The following is a 26,145-nucleotide window of genomic DNA, read 5'->3' as shown; positions in this document are numbered from 1 at the left end:
GAAGAATGTAAATTACTGCGATGTGTAAAATGGGTAGGAATTACTGACTCACATCTGTGTGTCTTTTTTCGATCATTTTGCACTATAGATCGTAATGATGTGGAACGAGTCATTTTACATTCAAATCTTCACGATCTTACAATTAGAATGTAAAATGTCTCGTTCCATATCATTACGATCCATCGTACAAAATGATCGATGCAACATTTAAGTAACTAACTAATTAAGTAACTAACTGTGGTAATATTCTAGAGTAGACCGTCCGTCCAAAAAGTTCCGAGACTGATTTTATTCCGACGCCAACACAGCGACTACGGAGACAGTTTGAACTAACAACGGTAAACAACAGACGTGTATTTGGCAGTCAGTTGGAGCAATGAACTGAGTATCTCTAAATCCAATCCTTAAGACACTTTCCAAAATGTTTGGAAGAAGAGAAAAATGTGTGCAAAGTTCGTTCCACACACTTTGACTCCTTAAAGAAAAAAAAAAACTTGGACGCATGCAGCGTCGTGATTGAAATGCAAGACGGCGACAGCTCTTTTTCTGGAAAAATCATCACGGGTGATGATACTTGGTGTTGTCAATACGTACCGACCACAAAACGACAAGGTGCAGAAATTCACAAGAACGGTAAAGATTTTGACAAAATAACTGACATTCGAGCTACTGTGTAGCGTGAGTTGAACAATATTCCTCAGAAACCTTTCTGACAGTTTCACAAGGTTGTATAAAAGTTCTTTGCGTTTGACACAAGTGGGGGAAGACAATGTAGAACACTTAAAGCATCAAAACCTGAAGCATTAAAACCAGCACCTTAATTTTTTTCTATTATTTATTAATCCATTCTCGAAACTTTTTGAACTGACTAGGTAGGTCGTTTGTTATTGCTTTCCTGCGCTCTATTAAGACGTTCGACGTATGTATTATTTGACAAGGTCAATTGAATTCCCAGCTCGAGTGACAGGTTCGTTGTGTTTACACACAGAAAGAGAAAGGTGGAAGTAGTAAGACCATAGACCCTCTGTCCTGGTTATGGGAGCGCTAACACGGGCTGAATTCCTAATGGTCTTAGCGGCAATTAAACACTGGTAGAGATTTTGCCGACGGTACTTCTCTCACTCTCAGACTTTGATTGTATTTGATCAGAGTTTATTGTGCGTGAATGTACACCTCGACCTTCTGAAATTCTGGGCTTCATTTTTTCCAATTTAAAATGGCCTTTTCGGTGGTAAGTTTCATCCACAAGAGTGTCTGTCTATCTCTGAAGTCCACTTAAGTGCTACAAAAACTACAAAATTTTGGTAGAGTTACTGCCTCCTTCTATCCTTCATGGTGTCGAATATATAGCTCCCTAATAGTTCATTTATGCATATAGTCAATGCGATAGCTCTTCTTCGGCTTTGAGTAGACGATGTCACTCGTTTCTCCTTAATTACAGTAATAGCAGGATGCTGCTCTCTTCACGAAGACTTCCCTCCGATCACTTTCCTGCTTACGGAAGACATGCCTAAATCGTACCACATTTGGCAAAAATGTGTGTAAAATCTTATGGGACTAAAGTGACTAACAATAACCTATACCTTTCATGAATGACTTACCTCACAAAAATCTTCGTTACTCGAACTACTGCAATGCAGCGAGCCCCAATACTGCCAGATAAATAAAATATTCTAACTACTAAAGGCACTAACTACTGACAGGCGTAATTAGCAAATGAAAGATGATAGAGAACAAACAATGTATTTACCTTAATAATGTTCAAAAGTCATCATGTATATATCTATCAATTCATGACATCCATCTTTACAAATTTCCTTTTTCTGGCGGACACACGTCCAGATCGTCCGCTTATAGTAACAAATGTTCAAATGTGTGTGAAATCTTGCGGGACTTGACTGCTAAGGTCATCAGTCCCTAAGCTTACACACTACTTAAACTAAATTATCCTAAGGACAAACACACACACCCTTGCCCGAGGGAGGACTCGAACCTCCGCCAGGATTGTACCACTTTTGAGATTTTGTTTATTACTAGCCTATTTCCCACTTCTTCGCTCGCTTACGCGTCCATTACGTATTGCACAAATTTATTCTTCTCCCCTCTCTGTGACCACCTCTTGCTCCCTCCACCTCTCTGCCTGCCCTATCCTCCCACCTGTCTCCTCCTTCACACTCTCTCTGTCCCTCCATATCCTCCTCCTCCCTCTCTCTGTCCATTTCCACCTCGTCCCTCCAAACATATCTTCCTCACACCTCCCACTATCCACGATCTTTTCCCTCCCCTCTTTGTCCATCTACTCGGCCTCCCCCCTTTTTTCGTGCACCTCCTTCATCCTCACCTCTATCCATCTACTCCTCCTCCTCTCTCTTTCTGCCCATCTCCTCCTCCCCTCTCTTTATACACCTCCTTCTTTCCCCTTCCACCTCTTTCTATACCCTTCTCCTTTCTTTGTCCATCTAAACTTCCTCCCTCTCTAGGACCATTTACTCCCTCCATCATTCTGTTCATTCCCCCTCCCTCTCTCTCCCTGCTGATCTCCTCGTCTCCTCTCTATCCCTGTCCATCTCCTCCTGCCCCTCCATTTCTGTCCATCTCCTCCATCTTCAGTTTCACTTTCCATCTCCTCCTGCCCATCTCCCTATCCATCACCTCCTACCCCCTCTCCAAACCCATCTCCTCCTTCCCTCTTCCCCTTCTTCCCCTCCTCCCACCTCTCACTGTCCATCCCTTTCTCTATCCATCTCAGTCTAGCCCCAACTGTGCCCATGTGCAGACCAATACTACTCCAGCACAATTTCCCTCTCCTCTCCCGCTTCTTCCCCTCCTTATCCATCTCAACCTTCCCCCAGCTGAGCCCATCTGCAGACCAATACCACCACAACACAGTACACCTGTAGTGCAGGGCAGCCTACACTTTGGGGATGGAAAATCGTTTGTTGCTCTTGGCATGTAAGTTGCCAGCAAAGCAGAACATTAAGGCAGACTGATACTATTCCCACACAACATGCATGACATGCAGGGCAGCCTATAGAGCAGGAACTGAAAAAAGTCTTTGCCCTTATCTTTGCTCTTATTGGAACAAAAATGTTCTGAACCCCACAGTGCTGATGCACATGAAGTGTGTACCAAATTTGTTTGAAATCAATCCAGTGGTATAGAAGGAGATCCCAGACAAACATACACTTCTGGAAATGGAAAAAAGAACACATTGACACCGGTGTGTCAGACCCACCATACTTGCTCCGGACACTGTGAGAGGGCTGTACAAGCACTGATCACAAGCACGCCACAGCGGACACACCAGGAACCGCGGCGTTGGCCGTCGAATGGCGCTAGCTGCGCAGCATTTGTGCCCCGCCGCCGTCAGTGTCAGCCAGTTTGCCGTGGCATACGGAGCTACATCGCAGTCTTTAACACTGGTAGCATGCTGCGACAGCGTGGACGTGAACCGTATGTGCAGTTGACGGACTTTGAGCGAGGGCGTCTAGTGGGCATGCGGGAGGCCGGGTGGATGTACCGCCGAATTGCTCAACACGTGGGGCGTGAGGTCTCCACAGTACATCGATGTTGTCGCCAGTGATCGGCGGAAGGTGCACGTGCACGTCGACCTGGGAACGGACCGCAGCGACGCACGGATGCACGCCAAGACCGTAGGATCCTACGCAGTGCCGTAGGGGACCGCACCGCCACTTCCCAGCAAATTAGGGACACTGTTGCTCCTGGGGTATCGGCGAGGACCATTCGCAACCGTCTCCATGAAGCTGGGCTACGGTCCCGCACACCGTTAGGCCGTCTTCCGCTCACGCCCCAACATCGTGCAGCCCGCCTCCAGTGGTGTCGCGACAGGCGTGAATGGAGGGACGAATGGAGACGTGTCGTCTTCAGCGATGAGAGTCGCTCCTGCCTTGGTGCCAATGATGGTCGTATGCGTGTTTGTCGCCGTGCAGGTGAGCGCCACAATCAGGACTGCATATGACCGAGGCACACAGGGCCAACACCTGGCATCATGGTGTGGGGAGCGATCTCCTACACTGGCCGTACACCTCTGGTGATCGTCGAGGGGACACTGAATAGAGCACGGTACATCCAAACCGTCATCGAACCCATCGTTCTACCATTCCTAGACCGGCAAGGGAACTTGCTGTTCCAAAAGGACAATGCACGTCTGCATGTATCCCGTGCCACCCAACGTGCTCTAGAAGGTGTAAGTCAACTACCCTGACCAGCAAGATCTCCGGATCTGTCCCCCATTGAGCATGTTTGGGACTGGATGAAGCATCGTCTCACACGGTCTGCACGTCCAGCACGAACGCTGGTCCAACTGAGGCGCCAGGTGGAAATGGCATGGCAAGCCGTTCCACAGGACTACATCCAGCATCTCTACGATCGTCTCCATGGGAGAATAGCAGCCTGCATTGCTGCGAAATGTGGATATACACTGTACTAGTGCCGACATTGTGCATGCTCTGTTGCCTGTGTCTATGTGCCTGTGGTTCTGTCAGTGTGATCATGTGATGTATCTGACCCCAGGAATGTGTCAATAAAGTTTCCCCTTCCTGGGACAATGAATTCACGGTGTTCTTATTTCAATTTCCAGGAGTGTATATACACTAGTAGCCATTAAAATTGCTACGCCAAGAAGAAATGCAGATGATTACGGGTATTCATTGGACAAATATATTATACTAGAACTGACATGTTATTACATTTTGACACAATTTGGGTGCATAGATCCTAAGAAATCAGTACCCAAAACAACAACCTGTGGCAGTAATAACGGCCTTGTTACGCCTGGGCATTGAGTCAAACAGAGCTTCGACGGCGTGTGCAGGTACAGCTGCCCATGCAGCTTCAACACCATACCACAGTTCATCAAGAGTAGTGACTGGCGTATTGTGACAAATCAGTTGCTCGGCCGCCATTGACCAGATGTTTTCAATTGGTGAGAGATCTGGAGAATATGCTGGCCAGGGTAGCAGTCAAACATTTTGTGTATCCAGAATGGCCCGTACAGGACCTGCAACATTCGGCCGTGCATTATACTGCTGAAATGTAGGGTTTCACAGAGATCGAATGAAGGGTGGAGCCACGGGTAGTAACACATCTGAAATGTAACGTCCACTGTTCAAAGTCAATACGAACAAGAGGTAACCGAGATGTGTAACCAATGGCACCCCATACCATCACGCCGGGTGATACACTGGTATGGCGATGACGAATATACGCTTCCAATGTGTGTTCACCGTGATGTCGCCAAACACGGATGCGACCATCATGATGCTGTAAACAGAACCTGGATTCATCTGAAAAAAATGACGTTTTGCCATTCGTGCACCCAGGTTCGTCGTTAAGTACACCATGCAGGCGCTCCTGTCATGCAGCGTCAAGGGTAACCGCAGCAATGGTCTCCAAACTGATAGTCCATGCTGCTGCAAACGTCTTCGAACTGTTCGTGCAGATGGTTGTTGTTCTGTAAACGTCCCCATCTGTTGACTCAGGGATCGAGATGCGGCTACACTATCCGTTACAGCCATGCGTATAAGATGCCTGTCATCTAGACTGCTAGAGATACGAGGCCGTTGGGATCCAGCACGGCGTTCCGTATTACCCTCCTGAGCCCACCGATTCCATATTCTACTAACAGTCATTGGATCTCGACCAACGCGAGCAGCAATGTCGCGATACGATAAACCGCAATCGCAATAGGCTACAATCCGACCTTTATCAAAGTCGGAAACGTTATGGTACGCATTTTTCCTCCTTACACGAGGCATCACAACAACGTTTCACCAGGCAACGCCGGTCAACTGCTATTTGTGTATGACAAATCGGTTAGAAACTTTTGTCATGTCAGCACGTTGTAGGTGTCGCCATCGGCGCCAACCTTGTGTGAATGCTCTGAAACGCTAATCATTTGCATATCACAGCATCTTCTTCCTGTCGGTTAAATTTCGCGTCTGTAGCACATCATCTTCGTGGTGTAGCAATTTTAACGGCCAATAGTGTACATGCTGCTTTATCATTAAGTTCCAAAATTATTTAAATAATGCCATTCTCAATTCCCGGATTTTGTTACTGGTATCTGGCTTGAATAATGGAAATCCTGAGAAAATGAACACACTTCGCTTCATCTCCAAAGATATGCAAATGGTACAAATTAGGAAACTAGTTTCAGTTATTTGCAGCAGTGGGTGCATAGTTTGTACCATCCTTATAAACAATGTCCCTGAGCTTAAAGGTATGTAGCTCACATTTTGTCAGCAATGGCTTCTTCTGCCCTGAAATTATGGAGCAATCCTTTTCGTTCTGTAACACAAGTTTTCTTCCGTCTAACACTCTTGAATCAAACATTATCTCTTCAAATGTAAGAATATGCTCTTCCAGTTCTTTTTCAGCTTAGTTGGAAAACAGTTAATTGCAACCAAAATTTTTTATGTCCCATTTGTATTTTCGTTTTTATTTTCAACATGTTAGTTGACTATTGTTGGTTTAGGCACATTTCATAGGCGTGCACACTCGTTTAATCCATAACCTCCATTTTAATACACTGTTACAGCTAAATGAAATTCATGTGTGCACCACTTTCCACAAAGCCTTCCTGCTGGTATACTTTGCTACAAAATAATAATTCAGTTAATAACTTACGATAAAGAACTCATGAGAAAATTCACCACATCATTTCTAAACAATGTGTTGCACTAATGATGTTGAACGCATTTTTAAAGCTCACTATCGGAGCAAGTTTCTCAATCTGTATTAGTACAATATCGGAAAATTATAGCAGTTCATTACAGGCAATATCGCCATTTTCTCTTTGTCAGTTTCCTACAGACGAACCATAACGAATACAGAGTCATGACGGTCACAAAATTAAGGTTATATCATCTATATTCACCCATGAATAAAACATTGTGTTACTACTTTAACTCACTTCGCCACGTACACAAAAAGTTAAATGAAAACTAAAACGAAATCAACGCTGACTTCAGACGTTCTGTTCCTCGACACACGGAACTCATAGTTGACAATATGGCTCCAAAAAGCACGTAGTTGACGTTGATCTTATTAAATGTAGGATTGTAAAAGAGGATTTATAGAAGCAGTAAGAATTATGAGCCGGTACGATTTAGGCTACTCTCGTCTACATTCCGAAGTGACAGCGCGCAGTACTTCGAATTCGAAACAACAGGGAGTACATTTTTCTTGGTCGATTGACTCTGTCGAGTGCTTGTGCAGTTTCATGTTAGGTTTATGTTACTATGGGTATTCATTAAAGAAAAGATAAGAGGTGGTGACACTCGCTCTCCTCGCAGAGCCTACTAGTTTCTGCTAGCAGCAAGAAGAATGCCGAGGTTAATGTAACCACCCAAAAGACGGACTGCAATCGGATAGTGTCCAATGTGACGAGCCATCTCCGCACAAGACTTTTTGTGCAAACGATTGAGATTTGACCTGGAACAGTGAGGCACACTCTGATAATTAGAGACACTAGACCTCATTTACCGTCGAATTTTTGGGGCAAAATTCTTCCACAACTACTATTTGAATAAGTTACCTATGGCTGGCGTTACCACTCTAATTTATATTAGCATCCTAGACTATGGATGTAGGTGTAGATAATATACTATATACATAACTTTACTGATGTTTAAGAAGCAGTTGCGGAGTAACGGTTAAAAGAAGTCCTACCTCATGAAAATGTTACCAGTTTTAACTGCTGCTCATCCCCTCCACATCCTCAGCCGGGACTATTTTCCTCTTCTTTCTGCCTACAGAAAGTATAGCCATGCACGGTCATAAAATGAGCAATAACACATAATTTTGTTTCAAATTCATGTGTACTCGATACCCATTCTTATTTTTAAAGACCTTTTCAGATCCACTCGCATGTAAAAATATAGAGGGTGAGCCGAACTTCTCCGACAAAATGTAGGATGTTGTCCAGGAATATTTTCTGAATAATTTGGTGTAAGGGAACCGCAGTCTCTGGTGTCTCGTTACAGAGTAACCGAATTTCGTTTGATTTCTTACGCCTCATTTTTATTTGTATCTCCATTGCACTGACAATATTCGCATAACACTGCAAGTGTTGAGGGTACGTACTAAGTGTCTTGTTTTGAAGCAAACTTGCTCCCTCTCACGGTACAGATTGTTGACAGCGGTAATGCCCACCTTACTCTTCATCCTCAAGACTGGATTCAGTATTGATCGGCGCTGCCTCGGGTTTCTTCTTCCAACAGGGTTATTTGTACATTACAGTGATTCACAGCAGTACGGATAGTGTAACGGTAACACCGACCACCTTTAAACGGCAATCGATGCTAACGTTATACCTCTGCGAGGAATTTTTAAGTACACTCCTGGAAATTGAAATAAGAACACCGTGAATTCATTGTCCCAGGAAGGGGAAACTTTATTGACACATTCCTGGGGTCAGATACATCACATGATCACACTGACAGAACCACAGGCACATAGACACAGGCAATAGAGCATGCACAATGTCGGCACTAGTACAGTGTATATCCACCTTTCGCAGCAATGCAGGCTGCTATTCTCCAATGGAGACGATCGTAGAGATGCTGGATGTAGTCCTGTGGAACGGCTTGCCATGCCATTTCCACCTGGCGCCTCAGTTGGACCAGCGTTCGTGCTGGACGTGCAGACCGCGTGAGACGACGCTTCATCCAGTCCCAAACATGCTCAATGGGGGACAGATCCGGAGATCTTGCTGGCTAGGGTAGTTGACTTACACCTTCTAGAGCACGTTGGGTGGCACGAGATACATGCGGACGTGCATTGTCCTGTTGGAACAGCAAGTTCCCTTGCCGGTCTAGGAATGGTAGAATGATGCGTTCGATGACGGTTTGGATGTACCGTGCACTATTCAGTGTCCCCTCGACGATCACCAGAGGTGTACGGCCAGTGTAGGAGATTGCTCCCCACACCATGATGACGGGTGTTGGCCCTGTGTGCCTCGGTCGTATGCAGTCCTGATCGTGGCGCTCACCTGCACGGCGCCAAACACGCATACGACCATCATTGGCACCAAGGCAGAAGCGACTCTCATCGCTGAAGACGACCCGTCTCCATTCGTCCCTCCATTCACGCCTGTCGCGACACCACTGGAGGCGGGCTGCACGATGTTGGGGCGTGAGCGGAAGACGGCCTAACGGTGTGCGGGACCGTAGCCCAGCTTTATGGAGACGGTTGCGAATGGTCCTCGCCGATACCCCAGGAGCAACAGTGTCCCTAATTTGCTGGGAAGTGGCGGTGCGGTCCCCTACGGCACTGCGTAGGATCCTACGGTCTTGGCGTGCATCCGTGCGTCGCTGCGGTCCGGTCCCAGGTCGACGTGCACGTGAACCTTCCGCCGACCACTGGCGACAAGATCGATGTACTGTGGAGACCTCACGCCCCACGTGTTGAGCAATTCGGCGGTACGTCCACCCGGCCTCCCGCATGCCCACTATACGCCCTCGCTCAAAGTCCGTCAACTGCACATACGGTTCACGTCCACGCTGTCGCGGCATGCTACCAGTGTTAAAGACTGCGATGGAGCTCCGTATGCCACGGCAAACTGGCTAACACTGGCGGCGGTGCACAAATGCTGCGCAGCTAGCGCCATTCGACGGCCAATACCGCAGTTCCTGGTGTGTCCACTGTGCCGTGCGTGTGATCATTGCTTGTGCAGCCCTCTCGCAGTGTCCGGAGCAAGTATGGTGGGTCTGACACACCGGTGTCAATGTGTTCTTTTTTCCATTTCCAGGAGTATAGCTGTGACCGTGAGATAACATAATGGAAACAGAACGATCAAACTGAGATTCGTTTCCGAAACACTCCAGTGAAGTATAATCAGCAGACGTTCTGCTATCAAAAAAGCAAGTTGAAACATTACATATTAAAACCGGTCGCCAGCATAATTAGGCATTCTTGTGTCAAGCAAATTGATAAAGCAGAGGGCAGAGCTAAGGATAACCTAACTTTCCTTGACACACACATTAAACTCTTTCCTTATATCTGCTCACAGTACAACACAGTAATCTAATCTTGCAGATAAATGTGCTACCAACCAACAAATGGTCAATGAGATAGTAACATATGCTTCTCAACAACACGTACCTTAAATGAACTAGGTGTAACATTATACAAAACCAGTTACCGACATACATGAAACTAGTAGCAATACTGAACAGGAAAAAGCTTGAAATGATTCTGAATTTAAACTAGTGGGTCTGTTAATGATCATAATACATAACTTCATTGCTCAGTACAGGGTCTCTATGCCTGTGCATTAACCAACTTGCATTAGAATAGGTAACACAGTTAATACTTCTTTCTTAAACTCGGTTTGAAGCAACTAAACAGAATGCAAATCTAATTACACTGGCTCTGAAGGAGCCTTGGCATTGCTTCATTCACTAACTAGCCTAGTACATGAGGACCCTAAAACACTCATACTTTGAAGAACCATGCTCATTAAAAAAAACTACACCAGTATGTATGAGAAATGGTAAGCATTCCTATAATTAATTATTAATTGAGTAAAGCACAACGAACTATGACTCTTTAAATGACAAATGTGCTTTCACAGGCAGTCTTTTGACCTACTCAGAAATATAATTGGCTGTGCAAATGACAACACAAAATTAAATTCAAGTTCTGCCACTTTCTCATAATTAATTAGGACACACCGAATTAAATACACTAGGATAGGATTCCTGTCCAGGTTTGTAATTTTGGATAATCACGTGTGTTATACAGAATTTTTAGTAACTCCACAATTATTATCATAACATCAACCAAATTTCACAAATACTTGGTTCATTTACAGAGTGCCTAATATAAACAATTTAGTGGAAGGCTGGCGGCACTGGTGGCGCAATTTGCAGTGCCTGTTAAGTCGCTTAAGCCGGTGGCGATGCAGTCATACCAATACAGTAGGCCTCACCCTGTTACATATCTTCTTGGCGTCGGAATTATCTTCATATGGTCAAAAGCCATGCCATGACAATTGTATCACCAAATGCAGCACCCGAGGCCCACAAATACTGCCCTTAAACTCTTCTAGCCTCAAAACATCAGGAATATGAGCCACAATGATCCGGTACTGCTAGCGAGGTGTTAACCACAGCACTGCTCAGCCCAGACTCCTTACCCTCCACAAAGGACGAATTGCCACTTGCGCGCCGTCCAAACCTTTTCCACTCCGCCAGGCTACTTCCGTAGCTGCAGGGCTTTCCTACATCTTTTACATTCAAACCTACGTTCCCTAACTATGGACCAAGTCATTTACAGTACATTACAAAACAATCCTTCCATTAGTTATTTAAATCCACAAGCAAAATTTAAACATCGTCGTTCAAAAGTTTTACATAACTGAAACGTGTATACATAGTCAAAGAAGTTCCATGACAGATACAACATTCTATAAAAGCAACACTACAAAATGACGTAGAAATATCGATACAGATACAAAATAGGTCTAAAATAGTTGTTACAATAGGCTTACTGATAGAGATTTGGACAATAAGCACCTTATACATGGGTTCACTGAATGTAATGGAGTACAGACACAACAACGCTGTGATGAGTTGTTCCCACAGCGACAGTAGTCACATCACAGTAGTTTTGTACTCTGTGTTTAGTGTTGTACAACGGTGACTGAGAATTACAGGGGTTTACACTGTCATGGAGGTATGTCTACAGAAACAGATGTGACTGGTGTACCAAATCGAGTGAATCATAGTGACGTTATTCCTATGCAACGAATCACCGGAGACCACTGAATCTTATATCAAATTACTCAGAAAATATCACTGAACAACTTCCGAAATTTTATGAGTAAAATTAGAGTTCGACGTGTCTTTTCTTATTGGAACTATGTTTCTTCCCCTAGGCTTCTCCTTTTTCGGACAGCTCTACGTTAATTATGGACAAGTTTGTAAGCATACTGTTGAAGCAATACGCATCGTATCAAAACAATCCTAAAATCTTCAAGTCATCAGTTTTTGGCTTCTAGGACTTGCACTTACGTTTCCCCTATATCGCCATCCGCTGCGCCATATACATGTCTGCTCATAGGCCTTACAATATATATGACGTATGTTATTACTGTCGTAATTGTGTGCGTGTAAGAGAAAGAGAGAAAGAGAGAGAGAGAGAGAGAGAGAGAGAGAGACAGAGAGAGAGAGAGAGAAAGAGCAAGCGCGCAAGTGAGAAAAAGACGAGGAAAATGTTTGATGTATAAATGGACACAGATACACATGTTTTCAGCGACAATTCGTTTGATGTAATTCTTCATGCTTTCCCGGCGATCTGTTGACATCTTGGATATTCGGGAATCCAGCCGGATGTTCGCGTCGTTCTCGCACGATATTTCAACAGCGTGCCTCGCTGTCTTCTTCAGGTGTTACCTGAGACTGGTCCTTGAGTCTTTTTTTTTTTTTTTTAGCACATTTCATTCCCTTCCCTTAAGGGGGAGGGCGGGCTATTCTAGTGCTTGCATTGCACTTTCTAGCCATAGGCGTGATTTACAATTTTCTTTTCTTTTTATTACAATTGAAGTGCTTGCAGAAAGGTGCTTTACAGGTTTTTTTTTGCACTTTTTGTGGTCATTATCAGTATACATTTTGATTAACAAACAATATAATAACACATCATTAACAAATATATATATTTAGCAAGGTTATATTTCGGTTTAACAAAGTATATAGTGCTATGTTTTAACATTGAGACGTAATTAGGAGTTATATTTTGTTTCTCAATGTATATTTTACTAGAGTTAACAATGTTTATAATAATAGAATAGTGATAGAATTTAGAAGGGGAGAGGAGAGGGGAGAGAGAGAGAGAGAGAGAGAGAGAGAGAGAGAGAGAGAGAGAGAGAGAGAGAGAGAGAGGAGAGAGGGAGAGGGTAAGGGAGAGGTTTGGGGGATGGTAAGAGATAAAGATGTAAGTATTGTCATGAGGTAATATAAGACTATGATTGTTCATATAGTTGTGTATTGTGTTGCTGTGCAGGAGTCGATCGAGTCCAGTATTTATGCCTGGGAGGAGCTGGGCGTTCCCTAATCGGTCCGCACCGAGTCGAGTGTTCCATCTGTGGTCCGCGCCCGCCAGACTCGGCTTCAACGGACCCCTCCAGTCGCGGATGTTCCGACTACCGTCGGCGCCCGTTTTGGCCGTCCTCAACGGTTGTGGTTGTCATTTGAGTGTGTCAGACCAGATCTGAGATGTTGGGTACTCTATCTCATGACTGTCACTACGGTTTCCACTTCTGTTGCGTGCTACTTCCGCATTTCTTCTGGCTGATCTGCTTCAGCTTGGTGGTGCAGGGTTTACTTGTAAGCATTTCCTACATCTCTCAGGGGGGTAGGTTTGTGTTGAACATCTTTATTTGTTTGTGTGTCATGGGTGTGGGCGGGCATGAATCAGTTTCCATCTTGGGTGCAGATTCCGTCGTATTTCGGATTGTTTTCTTTTTACATTTTTACCTTTCAAGCATGGCAATGGGTCGCGCATAGCGTTCCCTTGGCTGAGGCGGTGCTCCAAGGTGTCGTATCAGTGGGTTGGTCGAGGTTTCAGTCCTGGCATAAAATCGTCGTGCAAGCTGCTTATGTCTCTGCGGTACCTCCAATTCTTCGGCTGCTTCATGAATGTATCGATGAGGAAACTGCGGGGGAACGTGGAAAACACGGCGAAGTATCTTATTCTGGAGCGATTGAAGGCGCTGAAGATGTGTCTTTGCTGCATTGCCCCATACCTCACAGGCATAGTCAAAGATGGGGCGAATGTACATCCTGAATATCAACAGTCCGTTGGCGATCGATAAGTCCGAGCCTTCGTTGATGAAGGGGAAAAGTGCCCCTATCCTTCGTGACACGTTAGCGCGGACGTCGTCGATGTGGCGCTTCCATGTAAGTTGTTTGTCCATGGTCACTCCTAGGTATTTAACAGAGTCCGTCCACTGCAGTTCGGTTCCATAAAGTCGGAGGTTCCGAAGATGTCGAAGTCGGCGAGGGCCAGGTCTCCTCTTGGCGAAGATGATGGTTTGCGTCTTCTGTGGGTTGAACCGGATGCGCCACTTCCCTGCCCATTCCTCCAGGGCATAGCAGGCACTCTGCAGTCGTGGGACAAGGACTTCAAGCCATTTCTCCCTCGTGTATATCATGGTGTCATCGGCGTAAATGGCTTTGTCGACTCTTGGTGGTGTCGGAAGGTCCGATGTAAAGACGGAGTACAGGACTGGTCCGAGGACTGAGCCCTGTGGGACCCCTGCACGGATAGGTCTAGCCGTGCAAAGTGCATCCCCTACTCTGACCGCAAAGGTGCGTTGGTGGAGGTAGGCGGCAACGAGCTTGACGTACGCCCTGGGGAATCCGAAGGCGCTAAGCTTCCAAATGAGGCCCTGATGCCATACACTATCGAACGCCTTCATCACGTCCAGAAGAACAGCACCACAGAACTCTCCATTGTTGAAGGCTGACGTAATATATTCTGTTGCTCTAAGAATCTGCTGTGTCGTGGAATGACCAGATCGGAAGCCAAACTGCTCCGGTGGCAAAACTTGGAGGCGGTCCATGATGGTGTGGAGCCTCTTCAACAGGAGCCTTTCGAAGAGCTTACTGAGGTGTGGTAGCAAGCTTATCGGTCTGTAACTGGTGGGTAGTCGTCGGTTCTTCCCAGGTTTCGGGACAGCCACCACTATAGAATGTTTCCACGCTGCTGGGTACTTGCCCGTAGCAAAAATCCAATTAAAGATGGTTGCCAAGTGCACAATCGCGGTCCACGGGAGTTGTTTTAAAGTCCTTCCCGTGATGTCGTCGCAGCCAGGTGCTTTGCTGGCGGGTAAGGCCCGGATGCCAGCGTCGATTTCAGCAGGCGTTACTGGAGGGATGAGGTCGTCATCGTTGTCGGCGTCGTCGTCGGCTGCACGAAGTATGGTAGTAACTTCGTTTTCAATGTCTGCAACCCGCTGGGGGTCAACTCCGTCGTCCAGCGGTCGAAAGTTCGTTTCGAAAACGTCCGCCAGCATATTGGCCTTGTCTTCCGACTTGTACACAGTGCGGTCATCATTTGTCAACGGCGGTATCCGGCTTCGTCTATTTGTGAAGAACCTGATGGGGTTAAAGTTCATCGGGTCGGGCGTAAACGATCGCAGCTTCGCAGCCCATCGCTGGTTCCGGTGTTCAATTATGGCTGCCCGTATGTCTCGTCTAAGTTGGTTGATGCGTTGTTTCAGTGCTGCGTCGCGCGTGAGGCGCCACTCACGGCAGAGTCTATTCCTGGTGCGTATGGAGTCCAATATGTGCGGTGGCAGATCCGGTGGTGGACGATGAGGTGGCCTTGGAGGTGGTGTGGCCAGTTCCAGGGCGTCCGTGATGGAAGTGGCGAACCGTTCTACGGAGGTCTCGTCGATTTCGTCTGGGTCGTGGATGACGTCAAGAGAGAAGGCAACAGAATCACGAAATTGGTCCCAGTTCGTGTGCTTCAGGTTGAGGCGTCCTGCAGAAAGTTCCGGCGCAACCTGAAGCTGGAATAATACCGGCAGATGGTCGGAGTTCAGTCCATGGATCACTTCCGCAGTCATGTATTGGGGAATTCCCTTAGTAATTGCCACATCTAAGATGTCCGGTGCGCCATTAGACGGGTAGCAAGTTGGCTCTTCAGGGCCACAGACGTGTGCCTGGGCTTCTTCAACAGCCTGCAAGAGAAGACGCCCGCTCATGTTCGTGTGTAGCGAGTTCCATGCAGCGTGCTTGGAATTCAGGTCCCCAGCTATAAGGAACTTTCCCGGCATCCGTAATAGCGTTCTGGCGTCGTCGAGGTCGAGTAGGCGACGAGGGCTGCGGTACACCGCAACAAATGTCACAGGTCCAGTCCTTGTTTCCACTACGATCGCTGTTGCTTCGATGGTCCTTGTGGTAGGCGCCTGCACTTCGTAATGTTTGATGGAGCGATGTATGTAGATGGCAGTGCCACCCCCATGGGTAAGGCGGTCCGTGCGATATCAGCAGTAATTGGCCACGTTGCTTCTGATCCCCGGTTTAAGAAAAGTCTCATTGACAAGACGGATGTCGATATTATGATCACTGAGGAATTGCTGGAGTTCTGCGACGTCATGAGTGAGATTGTCTGCATTGTACTCGAGGATACGAAGGTCGTCGAGAGGAAGGTGTCTAGGCATGGTGGACGTTGCCTTCTCTGAGTGCCTGGATGGCTCTGCTGACCGACACTTCAACAGTGGCGGTGATGGTGGCTGGTAGTTGGGCCAGCGTCTTGGTGACCTCTGCCAGTGACGCCGCGATGGTCGTCAAAAGTGTAACTAGGTCCTTCAGCTCAGTCTGTGATGTTGATGGTGCTGGATGAGTCGGCTGGCTTGAAGGTGGCGGTGCTGCTGGTCCTGGTAGGGCAGTCGACGTGGTCGAGGGTGGTTGCGTCTGCTTCATGGCATCCGTAGCAGTCTGCTGCGAGTGAAGTCGAGCTGCCCTCCGCTCTATCAGCGAGGGCCACGCTTTGGTCACAGCAGGCGTCGGGGGTGCTGGTGGTGGCAGTTGCTGCCAGCGTCTGTGGTTCCTGGGAGGCCTCGGCGGAGCAGGTGGAAGACCTCGCTGGCGTCGGCTCTCTTCTTTGTGTTTAACACAGGTGCGGTAGTTAGCTGGGTGGTTACCGCCACAAAGGCCACAGGTAGCGGGTTGTTCGCGGCCCCTGGTGCATTGTCGGCTGTCGTGGTTCCCGCCGCACTTGACGCAGAGCCAAGGCATGGTGCAGAGGCGGGCAACGTGGCGGAAGCCCTGACACCGGAAACATTGAACCGGCCCCCTTGACTTCCTGAGCTTCTCAACTTTGATGTCCAAGTCATACAGCCTGGTCAGCTCAAATATTTTCCTGTGAGCTGGCGTGTCGGGCAGGACAACGACTCTGTGTCCCGTCTTTTCATTAGTGCCCGGCATGCGATGGTGGTCTACGACTGAGGCTGCAAACCCTGCATCTTCAAGGGCGATTTTTAATTCATCATTCGGCAGCGACGGCGGAATGCGTCTGATGAGCGTCTTCAAAGTTGGAGGGCGAACAGCTTGGAACGTGTACATCGGGACGCCCCTCCTCCCAAGCTCGTCGTGGACTTCCACATAGTCATCGATTGAGTTCAGTTGCAACTTCAGCGTGTCGCCGTTTCCGGCTTGACGCACGGTGAACGGCTGTGTACACGTGGAATGGAGCCAGTTTCTGAAGTCCGTATATGATTCCTTGTAGACTAGCACAATCGGCGGGATTCGTCGCTGTGGACCAGGCGGCGGTGCGCGGTTTCCTGCATTCTGGCCCGGCGATGGCGGAGCGTCGTCCTGTTGCTGGTGCGATGCGTTGGCAGCATGCTGTTGCTCTTCTCTCTGATTCTGCTGCTCGGCGAGGGAACGGCCAGCTTCTTCTAGGGTCGCCCCCTCCCCCTGCAGAGGCTGGTAGCGGTTGCTCACGTCCAGCTCTCGCGCTACGACCGTAAGGTTTTTCGCGCGGGCTTGTTTCTTCGGCGGCGGCTGCTTGAAGCCCTCTGTAGTTGTGTCACGGCGCGTTGCGTGACGCTCTAAAGATCGGTCTCGTCGGCTTCTTCTGTACAGCGTGGACCCCCTCCTTTCTACTCTGTCGTCCTCCGCTGTAGCGGCACTCGAATCCGAACCGTATTCCATATCAGCGTCCATGTATGTCTCCGCGGTCGAGGTACTACTTCTTCCCTGTCCCGCGGGTTGAGTCGTCATAGATGCGCCGGCTGATGGTGGGGCGGCCGGCAGGGCAGGCCCTGCCGGACCGCGGCCGGCCGGCGCGGTTGCGGTTGCCGCATCGTTCGCGAAGCGCGCGAGCGCACTCTCCACGTCTGTTCGCTGCGACATCTCAGTCGCGACTTCTGTTGCGTGCTGGGCGCTCCCTAATCGGTCCGCGCCGCCTCGTGTGTTCCATCTGAGGTCCGCGCCCGCCAGACGCGGCTACTTCCACTTCTGAAGGCTGATGACAGCTATTTACGAAGCATTGCCTTCATTTAAGGTTTGGGTGGAAATTTGTTGTCTTTATTTTTGTGTGGTGTGCGGGAAGGGCGTGGGCGGTGTTAGGATCTTAATTTATTTTGTTTTCTCCTACTTCATTGCGTTGTTTTCTTGAGGTTGCAGTGCCTCATCTATCTAGCATTGCAACGGGTCGTCTGTGTCGTTCTCGTGGTCGTGGTGGTGCTCCGAGGTCCCTGATGAGATGATTCGTCGATGTCTGCGTCTTCTCGTAGAAATGTCTTGCAATCTTCTTGTGTCGTTCGAGGACTTCTAGCTCTTCTGCAGCTTCGTGAAGGTATTGGTATGGAAACTGGTAGTTAACGTGGAAGACTCTGCGTAATATTTTATTCTGTAAAGACTGTAGTCGTTGGATATGTGTCTTAGCAGCAACGCCCCAGACTTCGCATGCATAGTCAAACAGAAGGCGGAGGTACATCCGGTAAATAAGGAGGCCGTTCGAGATAGATAGTTCAGACCGCTCGTTGAGTATGGGGTATAATGCCCCTAGGCGCTGGTGGATCTTCTTTCGGAGGTCTGTGATGTGTTGGCACCACGTAAGTTTTTTGTCCATAATGACCCCCAGGTATCTCACTGATGACAGCCAGGGTAGTTGTGTTCCGTAAAGTTGTAGTTGCCGTTGTGGCATCGTCCTTTTCCACGTGAAGATTATGGTCTGTGTCTTCGTTGGGTTGAAGTTGATCCTCCAGCGGGCTGCCCAGCCTTCTAGTCTGTTAAGTGCACTCTGCAGTCTTGGTATTAGCACTTCTCTCCATCGGCTGCTGGAGTACAGCATGGTGTCGTCAGCATAGATAGCCTTCTCCACCCTAGGTACTGTTGGCATATTGGAAGTGTACATGATGTACAGAACCGGTCCAAGGACCGATCCTTGGGGTACGCCGGCGTTTATGTTGCGCACTCGAGAGACTGAATTTTCAAGTCGTACCACAAAGGTCCGATGTTCGAGGTACGACGCTATCAGTTTCACATACAGCCTAGGCAGTCGAAGGGTGTGTAGTTTCCAAAGTAGTCCATGATGCCAGACGCTGTCAAACGCCTTGGTTACGTCTAGCAGTACTGCACCACAAAATTCTCTTCGGTTGAAGGCTACATTGTCCCTCTCTGGTCGCCGGTGTTCCCTCGGCCCTCCGCGCCCGGCCTGGCCGTCTTCTGAAGTCGAGTTCATGATCTGGGGTGTGTCAGATCTGGTATCTAATGTCCAACACCTTGTCTCGCGGCTGTTCTCTCGGTCTCCACTTATATTTCTTGCAGAATCCCGGAGTGTCCTGCGTTGAGTTTTCACAAGCTCAAGCGCTGGATTCCAGGCAGTGCTGATTTGGTATCCCGAGTCACGGTTGACTAGATTGTCTGTGACCTTAATCTCAATTGCTTCTTTAATGACACTGTCCCAAAATCTTGAGGTCTGTGTCACAATCTTGGTGTCATTGTAATCCTTTGAATGACCAAGTTCCAGACAATGCTCTGTTATGGCTGATTTAGTTGCCTGCCTGAGTCTGGTATGACTCTGGTGTTCTTTACACCTGATGTCCACAGTTCTGGTGGTCTGGCCAATGTATGACATCCCACACTGGCATGGTATGTTGTAAATACCTGGCTTGCATAGCCCCAGGTCATCTTTTACATTCCCCAGCATAGCTCCAATTTTGGTGGCTGGAAAAAATATGCTCTTGATGTCATATTTCTGGAGAATCCTGCTGATCTTGGTAGAGATAGGTCCGGCATATGGCAAGTATGCCATCTTCTTTGCCTCTTCTGGTTCTTCTTCTGGATCCTTCGGCCGGTTGGCAGGTTGAAGTGCCTTCTGGATATCTCTAGAGGAGTACCCATTCCTGCTGAACACTGATTGTAAGTGTTCTATTTCTGTGGCCAGACTATCAGGATCTGACAGAATTTGTGCTCTGTGGACCAGTGTTTTGAGCACTCCATTCTTCTGTGCCGGATGGTGGCAACTGCTGGCTTGAAGTTATAACTCAGTGTGCGTAGGTTTGCGGTACACACTGTGTCCAAATGTGGCAGAACATGTCACCAGAACATCCAAGAACGGAAGTAGTCCATCCTTCTCCATTTCCATTGTGAACTTAATGTTCGGATGGCAAGAGTTCAGATGTAGCAGGAACTCATCTAACTTCCCTCTACCATGGGGCCAGATGACAAAGGTATCATCCACATACCAATTCGTTTGATATTTATGAGGGCTACTACATCGTTTCCTCCTTTATTCCTATAACTTTTGGGGGGGGGGGGGTTAATCGTCATTATATCAGCACGTAGGCCCTAGGGCAAAGAGCAGTGGTTACAATTTTACAAGTTCAAAAGAAAACAAGCTATGAAGTTCTTGAAGAAACCACTTTACAACTGACCTGGCAGTTGGAGAAATCTGAATCAGGATGATATTTCTAGTACAACAAAGTGAATTTTTGGACGTTCTACGTGTTGATGCTATGACACGCCGAATAACTTTCGTTGTCGCTCTTGAGGGATATAGTTTCCTGTTGCAACCCGTCACTGCACATTGCCATCTTCCATTCTTTTCCAAAATTTAAGGTAAAACATTCATCTCTAGAAAGTACCACACAAATCTAAGGAACCATATTTCGTTACATGTACTGTACAGGACCCCGAGTGGGATACTGGTATGGTGAAAGAGGTGACTGTGTCAGGAGCGATTAAAGGCCGTAAATACAATGAAAAGAATTCTGCCTTTATTGCATTTATACGTTGTACAGTCGGACCCTCCAGGTGTGACGGGGTTATACGGAGTGACAGTCTCATAGGCAACATGGGTGGGTAGCAAAAGTTAAAAATTAATCAGTAGGAACGCTATATTTCAGGGATGAACGCGGTTAATAGCATACAATAAGAGAGACGGTGCCAGATGGTCTGTCTGCTCTGTAGCAGAATCAAATTAGAAGAGCTGCACACACAGAAAACATTAAAAAGAGGCAGAGGCAAACAGTCTAATGCTGTCTGCTTTAGTGCCGAGTTAAAATACAAGCGAGAAAAGCTAAAATATAAGAGAGTCAGAAATTCCGTAAGCCATGTGCCCTACAATTAGGTTGTCTGTTCTAGAGCAGTACTCAAATAAAAGCGACAAAAGCTGAAATACAAGAGAGTCGGAGACAGAGAGCCTAAGCCATCTGTGCTGGAGCGAAGTTAATTTACGAGTGTCTCTATTTGCAAGCACAAGCAGGAAGCAGTCACAAGGCCCCCCTCCCACGGCCCGTACTTCGTTATTAAAGAATGCTGTTCCATGCTGTGTCATCGTACTGGCTCTATATTGCCCTTGGACTTTGGTCCATCAATTCAGCACTCATGTAGCGGCACGTGTTCATAGCTGGAATGAAAGGCTATCGAAAGTAAAATCCTAACAAGAAACGAAAATACAACAAAAATTATTATTTTGTAAACGTCCATTAAATACTGGTAATTTTCTTCCTACCTAAAAGGACCATCGAGCATGGGTGAAGGGATACTATTACGGATTCACATGTATGGGGTAACAGAGTAAATTCCAGATTTCATTCTGCTTTACATTAATGTGTCATAAATAAAAAAGATTGATCATAATGAAAGAACGATTTGCTGATATTTACAGTTGCCATGTTCGTCCATAATGTGTTTCTGATCAGCTAGTTGTTGATAAGGCAGGTCTGTTGAAGTGATCTGCTAAAGAGGGACGATATCTGACACACCATAGACGCCTTAGGAGAGATATTGGGAAAAATATTACAACTTAATATTGCGTTTCAATACTAAGGACCAAATGTAAGAAACAATGTTTTGTTTTAACTGTCAACTAACATTAACCAAACTGTAGAGAACAAGGACTACAAGAAACGGAATCAAAATAAAATCGTCATTGCATTAATCACGAAACATATCCAACTACAATATTGATAGAAATGGTATGAATTTTAAGGTCAGTTACCAAATGTTAAGTCCATAATACCATTGCAAACAAATAGAAATTTTTAGGAAAATGCATTAACATCACAAAAAAATTGTCTACCCCATTAAAATTTTTGAGCTTTATTGGTCCTGTTACATTAAATGAATAAAATCCATGAAAATGGAAAAAAGTATAATTATCCAGTTCGTCACGAAGAAAAGAGAAAAGTAAGTCCCACTGTGATCTCTTTTTAAATCCATTACAATAAAGCCCAGTGCGCACGTTTAAATTACAAATACAAGATAGTGTACCGCTTATGTGCAGACAGACATCGATGTAAGTGTAAACAAGCCCAGAAGGCATGTAAATATTCTCCCACCACAGCTCGTTGTCTTCTTTCGTTAATTTTCAAAAACGTATGGTAGAATTCAACTCTATAAAGTACCAAACAATTTTAAGAAACCATATTTCACAATATGGCCCTCTATTTTCTAGCATCCACTTACTAGAAACATCAGAAGGATCTGACAGATCTTCTCTTTTAGTGCAATCAACAATTCTACACAATGACATGCAAGCACAAACTCACACATAAAATAACAAACATTTTCAAAAGACAAGGGATAAAACTAGCATTCAAAACAGACAATTCAATCCAAAGGCACATTCCAAAAATAACAAAAACACAGATATCTACCAAAAAGCAGGAATATACCAACTAAATTGCAACACATGTGATGGAAGTTATTTAGGACAAACCAGCACAACATTTGACACACGGTACAAAGAACATATCAGAGAATGGAAATATGGAACGAGCCACTCAACTTTTGCAGAAAATTTGAGAGAAAATAACCCCAAACATAGTACAAGAGAAAATGATATGAAAATAATTAGAATAAATAATGAAAGGCATTTCCTCACATTACAGGGAAATTATCATATATACAAAACATAGGCTGAAAATAAACAACTATTAAATGACCAAGTAAATATGACTAACAACTCACTGTTTACACTGATTGATCATATAATAGACAGAAATCCCAACAAATGATTACACATCTGATTCCTCTCATAAGTATATACAGGAAAATATAATAATTATTATTATTAATTTTTAAGAATAAGTAAATGAATAAAAGATAGTAATAAAAATAAAATAAATAATTTTTATTTTATTAAAAAATCCCTCTTCCTCTCTAATACACACACACACACACACACACACACACACACACACACACACACACACACACACACATTCACACGCATTCACAAAAAAGTTGAATGCAGAAAACTGAGAATGTTGGTAACCCTTAGAAAAACAAATGAAACTCTATATTAAAAAGCTGGCAGTTACAGTAATGTGTAACGTAAACAGTGAACTGAAAGAGAGCTGTAAGGTGTCCACCTGGTTGCCAGATGAGAAAAAGCAGTTTGCTTAGATGCAATGAATTAGAAGTTACCAGTAAGTATCTTTCCATTTCATAAAAAACCGTTAAGGAACTGTTTTAAAATCTATGACCTAGATGTGAAACCATAACCTATGTGTAAAAATGGACAAATCATGTAATATTTCAGGACACCGACTGAAGATGCCTCGTAAAAACGGCGAAACGCGTCTGGGTGCATAAATAACAACAAAAATTTGTATGTGCAGCGTGCAAAAAAGCATTTTGTTTAAAACAACTGCAATTTATTCCTTCTTTGTTCTGCTCAACGATGTCGTATATCTACAATATTTAGGTAGAAGAATTTACACTTTCTTCTTTTTCACATTCATTTCCACTTGACGCACTAGTTTTTGATAAACATTTGCAAACTATTCAGCATTTTTCCATTCAGCCCATATCAGAAGCCAATATTTCTTATTTCACATCAGGCTGATCTCTTCAAATGTTCCATCCGCTCACACTAGATCCATCTACCAAAATCTTCATGGTCTCCCATTAACTGCTTAATAACTTTGCATACAGTATGGAGTTCACTTAACCAGTACTGGAAATAATTCCACCGCTTATGGCGGAGCACATTTCCAAAGATTCAGTTTCTTCGCGTAGACCTCTGCCATTAACCACGTTTTGCTTATAGGCTTTTACATTTAAATATCACAAAAATATGAAAACATCAAAAACATAATACATTCCCACGCCTAATACGGTATAAGAAAACCGTTGGTATTCAAAAGAGCTTCCAATCGTCTTGGACTGGATAAACATAGGTTCTCTGTGGTCTTCAAGTGAATGTTGTACCACAATCATTGCAAAACAGTGGAAATTTCAGCTAACGATAATGGAGATGGAGAGCGATCACGAAATCTTCTCTCCAAGTATACCACAAAGGCTCAATAATATTGATGTACGGTGTCTAGTGGACAGGGGTGATGCTACCATTCATCTTTGTGCTCACAGAACCAATCGTGGAGCTGTGTGAACAGGGGCTCCGTCGTCTTGGAACACAGCACAGCCAAAGTGGTCTCATAAACCTCGGCAGAATTGCGACCTTGCCGAGTAACTATGGAGCCCATGGAATACCACGATATGGCTGCCCAAATTAACACCGAACCCACGCCATGTTTCACCCTTGGGAATGAACTCGGCAAGAAGTTGGAAACACTGTGGAACAAGACTTTCTTCTATTGTTCCATAGTGGAGATTTAATGGCTTCGCCCGGCCGTTCGTGGCCGAGCGGTTCTAGGCGCTTCAGTCTGCGACTACGGTCGCAGGTTCGAATCCTGCCTCGGGCATGGATGTGTGTGATGTCCTTAGGTTAGTTAGGTTTAAGTAGTTCTAAGTTCTAGGGGACTGATGACCTCAGATGTTAAGTCCCATAGTGCTCAGAGCCATTTGAACCATTTTGATGGCTTCAGCACGTTTTCTTTTTACGGGCAGTTGGATCACTGATGAGTGCTTCTGGAATTCCACCTGGCCCTGCAGATGCCTGCCCCTGGCGATCCTTTCGTGTTGGTTTGGTACTGACAGGGGTCGCGAGTGCGACATTCAGTTCTACAATGACCTCTGCAGCTGTCGACCTCTTTCTTTTCTGTCGCATTCCTCTCCAATGACCGTCTATCACGATCACTCAACGCACTTTCGCCCGCGTTGGGTCTTTGCTGATGATGTCTCTCCCATTTCCGTGTACGCGGTAAAAATCTTCAATACGGTGCCTCTTGAAACACCACACACCTCTCCCCTCTTCGTTACTAAAGCAACCATCATACGAGCAGCAATAATTAGTCCACGTTTGAATTCACATAGCGCCGCCAATAAGCACTCACTTCTACACAGATCACTCTTCTGACCATGACCGGCGGAGTGGCCGTGCGGTTTGTAATGGTACTTGAATTATGTAACCATTATGGCACTTCAACTCAACCTCTCGATACCAGCAATATTATACTGTGTTTCTGTAAAGCAGTTAACATATTTCTGAGACAATATTCAGATTTGATTTCATTAATGTAGAGGTACTTTGATACATCGATATGTTTATGTTGCAATGATATTGTTCTTATGTGAATTCTTTCTTTTGTCACTATGATCTTTGACGTACTTGTAACTCTTGATTTTTGGGCGCGTAAGCAGTTATTAGTTAGTTAGAGACTGTAAAGTCAAGTCTTGGACGTCATGTTGGAAAACGCATATTGTAGTTAGCTTAAAATGCGAGGAAAATGTTTTCAAGTATGTTTTGTATTGTGAAGTGATGTTTTTTGTGTTACGTGATATTGCAACAAAAGCAATAAAAAGGAAGTGTAACTTAAATTCGGAGTGCTGATTATTTTTTACATCACCATTGTGCTAACTTTCAAAGGTTTAATCTACAAGAATGGTTTGTGAGGCTACAAAACTTTTGAATATCGCAGAATAAAACCTAGGCCTCTTTGCATCCGAGGTTGGAATCATAACCACCTAGATTTTCGACGATTGAGCAATGATTTTACAACGAGACCAGCGTGGGAAACACGAAAAGATGTTTATTCATTATTACATTATTCATTATTTCATTAAATGACTTTGTTAACTATGTTCTAATGATACCTGCCATATAATAACTTTGTTGTTGCCCGAAAATGTAGTATTTAGCAGCGTGAGCAACACCACAATCTTTATTAAATTTTTGACCTTTGTTGTGGTAGGGTTGTTAGAGGTTCTAGGCGCTACAGTCTGGAACCGAGCGACCGCTACAGTCGCAGGTTCG

This window comes from Schistocerca gregaria, chromosome X (genome assembly GCF_023897955.1).
Source record: "Schistocerca gregaria isolate iqSchGreg1 chromosome X, iqSchGreg1.2, whole genome shotgun sequence".
Classification (NCBI taxonomy): domain Eukaryota; kingdom Metazoa; phylum Arthropoda; class Insecta; order Orthoptera; family Acrididae; genus Schistocerca; species Schistocerca gregaria.
Note: the sequence above shows the minus strand (reverse complement) of the source record.